This window comes from Somniosus microcephalus, chromosome 14 (assembly GCF_052327205.1).
Source record: "Somniosus microcephalus isolate GS21.2 chromosome 14, FLI_Smic_1.0, whole genome shotgun sequence".
In the NCBI taxonomy this organism is placed as follows: Eukaryota; Metazoa; Chordata; class Chondrichthyes; order Squaliformes; family Somniosidae; genus Somniosus; species Somniosus microcephalus.
The window spans coordinates 133687011-133693010 of NC_141000.1; positions in this window are offsets into that span (position 1 = coordinate 133687011).

Consider the following 6000-nt stretch of genomic DNA (forward strand, 5'->3'; position numbering starts at 1 on the left):
TACCACATCTGCCAATTTTTTGCCCACTCACTTAACCTCTCTATATCCCTTTGCAGACTCTGTGTCCTCCTCACAACTTGCTAACCCACCTATCTTTGTATCGTCAGCAAATTTGGCTACAGTACACTCAGTCCCTTCATCCAAGTCACTAATATAGATTGTAAATAGTTGAGGCCCCAGCACTGATCCCTGCGGCACCCCACTAGTTACAGTTTGCCTACCTGAAAATGACCCATTTATCCCGACTCTCTGTTTCCTGTTAGTTAGCCAATCCTCTATCCATGTTAATATATTACCCCCAACCCCGTGAGCTCTTATCTTGTGCAGTAACCTTTTATGTGGCACCTTATCGAATGCCTTTTGGAAATCCAAATACATGACATCTACTGGTTCCTCTTTATCCACCCTGCTCGTTACATCCTCAAAGAACTCTAATAAATTTGTCAAACACGATTTCCCTTTCATAAAACCACGTTGACTTTGCTTGATTGTATTATGATTTTCTCTAAATGTCCTGCTACTACTCCCTTAATAATGGATTGCAGCATTTTCCCAATGACAGATGTTAGGCTAACTGCTTTCTGTCTCCCTCCTTTCTTGAATAGGGGCGTTACATTTGCGATTTTCCAATCCGCTGGGACCTTTCCAGAATCAAGGGAATTTTGGAAGATTACAACCAATGCATCTACTATCTCTGCAGCCACTTCTTTTAAGACCCTAGGATGCAGGCCATCAGATCCAGGGAGCTTGTCAGCCTTTAGTCCCATAAGTTTGCCGAGTACATTTTCTCTTGTGATAGTGATTGTTTTAAGTTCCTCCCTCCCTTTTGCCCTTTGATTTTCCACTATTATTGGGATGCTTTTAGTGTCTTCTACCATGAAGACAGATACAAAATATTTGTTCAAAGTCTCTGCCATTTCCTTGTTTCCCATTATTAATTCCCCAGTCTCATCCTCTAAGAGACCAACGTTTACTTTAGCTACTCTCTTCCTTTTTATATACTTGTAGAAGCTCTTACTGTCTGTTTTTATATTTCTTGCAAGTTTACTCTCATAATCTATTTTCTCCCTCTTTATTATTTTTTAGTCATCCTTTGCAAGTTTCTAAAAATGTCCTAATCTTCCCAATCATTCTCTCACCTCTGAGTCAGAAGGTCATGGGTTCATGTCCCACTCCAGAGACTTGAGCACAAAAATCGAGGCTGACACTCCAGTGCAGTACTGAGGGAGCGCTGCACTGTTGGAGGAGCCGTCTTTTGGATGAGACGTTAAACTGATGCCCAGTGTTCCCTCCCAAGTGGATGTAAATGATCCCATGGCCTGGTTCCTCGCAATGCATGATTGCCTCCAGCTCCTCTGTTATATTATGGACACTGTGTGCATTGCTGTACAGACAGTTTAACACATTTTTAATAGGATTTCCTCTCACTTTATGTTTAACCATCTTTTTAGACTCCTGTTCTATAACTCTATTTATTCCCTTCCCATCAATGTCCTCCCTTACTTTTTTCTTTCCTATGCTCTCTTTTCCTGTTTTGTTTATATTTCAGCTAGTTACATTTCTTGTAAATCTTTCCCCCCATCTTACATAGGATTACACAGGATATACGGCACAGAAACAGGCCATTCGGCCCAACCAGTCCATGCCGGCGTTTATGCTCAACTCGAGCCTCCTCCCGTCTTTCCTCATCCAAATCTATCAGCATTATCCTCTATTCCCTTCTCCCTCATATGCTTGTCTAGCCTCCCCTTAAATGCATCGATACTATTCACCTCAACCACTCCCTGTGGTAGCGAGTTCCACATTCTCACCACTCTCTGGGTAAAGAAGTTTCTTCTGAATTCCTTATTGGATTTCTTGGTGACTATCTTATATTGATGTCCTCTAGTTATGCTCTTCCCCACAAGTGGAAACACTCTCTCTCTATCCACTCTATCAAAACCTTTCATAATTTTAAAGACCTCTATTAGGTCACCCCTCAGCCTTTTTTTTTCAAGAGAAAAGAGACCCAGCCTGTTCATCCTTTCCTGATATGTAGACCCTCGCATTTCTGGTATCACCCTTGTAAATCTTCACTGCACCCTCTCCAGTGCCTCTATATCCTTTTTATAATATGGTGACCAGAACTGTACGCAGTACTCTAAGTGTGAAATTTTCTTCAATTAAATATTGGGAAGACCGAAGCCATTGTTTTCGGTCCCCGCCACAAACTCCGTTCCCTATCCACTGACTCCATCCCTCTCCCTAATTATCTGTCTGAGGCTGAACCACACTGTTCACAACTTTGGTGTCATATTTGACTCTGAAATGATCTTCCGACCACATAGCCGCAGCATAACAAAGACCGCCCACTTCCACCTCCGTAACATCGCCCGTCTCCGCCCTTGCCTCAGCTCATCCACTGCTGAAACCCTCATCCATGCCTTTGTTACCTCTAGACTTGACTATTCTGCTACCCGTGTCCTAACACGCACCAAGTACCGTTCGTCCATCTTACCTGTGCTCGCTGACCTACATTGGTTCCCGGTTAAGCAGCGCCTCGATTTCAAAATTCTCATCCTTGTTTTCAAATTCCTCCATGGCCTCGCCCCTTCCTATCTCTGTAATCTCCTTCAGCCCCACAACCCGCCCCCCCCACTCTCCCCGAGATATCTGTACTCCTCTAATTCTGCCCTCTTGAGCATCCCTGATTATAATCGCTCCACCATCGGTGGCCGTGCCTTCAGCTGCCTAGGCCCTAAGCTCTGGAATTCCCTGCCTAAACCTCTCCGCCTCGCTACCTCTCTTTCCTCCTTTAAGACGCTCCTTAAAACCTACCGCTTTGACCAAGCATAGAAACATAGAAGACAGGAGCAGGAGTAGGCCATTCGGCCCCTCGAGCCTGCTCCGCCATTTAATGTGATCATGGCTGATCATCCAAGTTCAGTACCCGGTCCCTGCTTTCTCCCCATACCCCTTGATCCCTTAGACTTGAGAAATATATCCAACTCCTTCTTGAATATATTTAATGAATTGGCCTCCACTGCCTTCTGTGGTAGAGAATTCCACAGGTTCACCACTCTCTGGGTGAAGAAATTCCTCCTCATTTCTGTCCTAAATGGCCTACCCCTTATCCTTAGACTGTGACCCCTGGTTCTGGACTCCCCGACCATCGGGAACATCCTTCCAGCATCTAGTCTGTCCAGTCCTGTTAGAATTTTATAAGTTTCGATGAGGTCCCCTCTCATTCTTCTAAACTCCAGCGAGTACCAGCCCAATCGATCCAATCTCTCCTCCTATGTCATTCCTGCCATCCCAGGTATCAGCCTGGTGAATCTTCACTGAACTCCTTCCATGGCAAGAACATCCTTCCTCAGATAAGGCGACCAAAACTGCACACAATACTCAAGATGTGGTCTCACCAAGGCCCTGTACAACTGCAGCAAGACATCCTTGTTCCTGTACTCAAACCCTCTTGCTACAAAGGCCAACATACCATTTGCCTTCTTAACCGCCTGCTCCACCTGCATGCTTACCTTCAGCGACTGGTGCACAAGGACACCCAGGTCTCGTTGCACTTCCCCTTCTCCCAATCTATTGCCATTCAGATAATAATCTGCCTTCCTGTTTTTGCTACCAAAATCCACATTATATTGTATCTGCCATGCTTCTGCCCAATCACCCAACCTGTCCAAATCATCCTGGAGTTTCTCAGCATCCTCCTCACAGCACACACACACACCCAGCTTTGTGTCCTCTGCAAATTTGGAGATATTACATCTAGTTCCCTTGTCTAGATCTAGAGCGTCGGCGGGAATTTCAGCGGCAGCAGCGGGGCTATAAAAGGCTCCAAGAGACCTGGTAGGCCTCACAGCATCAGCGGGAATTTCAGCGGCAGCAGCGGGGCTATAAAAGCCTCCAAGAGACCAGGTAGGCCTCAGAGCGTCGGCGGGAATTTCAGCGGCAGCAGCGGGGCTATAAAAGGCTTGGAGCAGAACAGGTAGGCCTCAGAGCGTCGGTGGGAATTTCAGCGGCGGCAGCGGGGCTATAAAAGGCCCCAGAGACCAGGTAGGTTTACCAATCTCCAATCTCACAGAGAGGGAGAGAAGTAAAAAGTAATCGAAGTGTGACGTCACCAGAAAGCAGGTAAGGGATTGGTTGGTGAGTATTTCTCTCTTTTTAAACTTTAACTCTGTGGTTTATAGTTTCTGAGCTCTCTGTGGTGTAACGGGGGACTGTTTGTAAACCAGGACCCTTAAATATATCATTTAACTGTAGTGAAATTGGTGGGATTGATTTGATTTAATTTAATTGCAATTAACTAAAGGGTAAGTCATGGCAGGACAGCCCGGTGCTGTGGTATGCTCCTCCTGCGATATGTGGGAGCTCAGGGACACTTCCTGTGTCCCTGACAACCATGTGTGCAGGAAGTGTGTCCAGCTGCAGCACCTGGCAGACCGCATTGCGGCGCTGGAGCTGCGATTGGATTCATACTGGACCATTCGCAATGCTGAGGACGTCGTGACTAGCACGTTTGATCAGTTGGTCACACCGCAGGCAAAGGTTGGACAGGCAGAAAGGGAATGGGTGACCAACAGACAGAGTACTAGGCACAGGCAGTTAGTGCAGGGGTCCCCTGTGGACATCCCCCTCTCAAACAGATACACCACTTTGAGTACTGTTGGGGGGGGGTGGCTTATCAGAGGAAGGCAGCAACAGCCAACTTCCTGGCACCAGGGGTGATTCTGCTGCACAGGACGGGAGGAAAAAGAGGGGTAGAGCTATAGTAATAGGGGATTCTATTGTAAGGGGAATAGATAGGCATTTCTGCGGCCGCAAACGAGACTCCAGGATGGTGTGTTGCCTCCCTGGTGCAAGGGTCAAGGATGTCTCAGAGCGGCTGCAGAACATTTTGGAAGGGGAGGGTGAACAGCCAGTTGTCGTGGTGCATATAGGTACCAACGATATTGGTAAAAAATGGGATGAGGTCCTAAAAGCCGAATATAGGGAGTTAGGAGGTAAATTAAAAACTAGGACCTCAAAGGTAGTAATCTGAGGATTGCTACCAGTGCCATGTGCTCGTCAGAGTAGAAATAGAAGGATATTTCAGATGAATACGTGGCTAGAGGAATGGTGTGAGGGGAAGGGATTCAAATTCCTGGGACATTGGAACCGGTTCTGGGGGAGGTGGGACCAGTTCAAACCGGACGGTTTGCACCTGGGCAGGGCCGGGACCGACGTCCTAGGGGGAGTGTTTGCTAGTGCTCTGGGGAAGGGTTTAAACTAAAATGGCAGGGGGTTGGGAACCTGAGCAGAGGGACAGAGGAAAGGGAAACAAGGATAAAAGAAAAAGATAGGAAGGAGAAAAACAAAAGTGGCAGTCAGAGAAATCAACAATTTAAATCAAACATGGCCACAGTAAATAATAATTCTAATAGGTCTAAGAGCGTTAAAAAAACAAGCCTGAAGGCTTTGTGTCTTAATGCGAGGAGCATTCGTAATAAGGTGGATGAATTAGCTGCGCAAATAGAGGTAAACGATTATGATTTGATTGGGATTACGGAAACATGGCTCCAGGGTGGCCAAGGCTGGGAACTCAACATCCAGGGGTATACAATATTCAGGAAAGATAGGCAAAAAGGAAAGGGAGGTGGGGTAGCATTGCTGGTTAAAAAAGGTATTAACACAATTGTAAGGAAGGATATTAGCTCTGATGATGTGGAATCTGTATGGGTAGAACTGAGAAATACCAAGGGGCAGAAAACGTTAGTGGGAGTGGTATATAGACCTCCAAACAGTAATGCGGAGGTTGGGGATGGCATTAAAAGGGAAATTAGAGAAGCGTGCAATAAGGGCACAGCAGTCATCAGGGGTGACTTTAATCTACATATAGATTGGGCTAACCAAATTAGTAACAATATTGTGGAGGAGGAATTCCTAGAGTGTTTACGGGATGGTTTCCTGGACTAATATGTCGAGGAACCAACCAGAGATCAGGCCATCTTAGACTGGGTATTATGT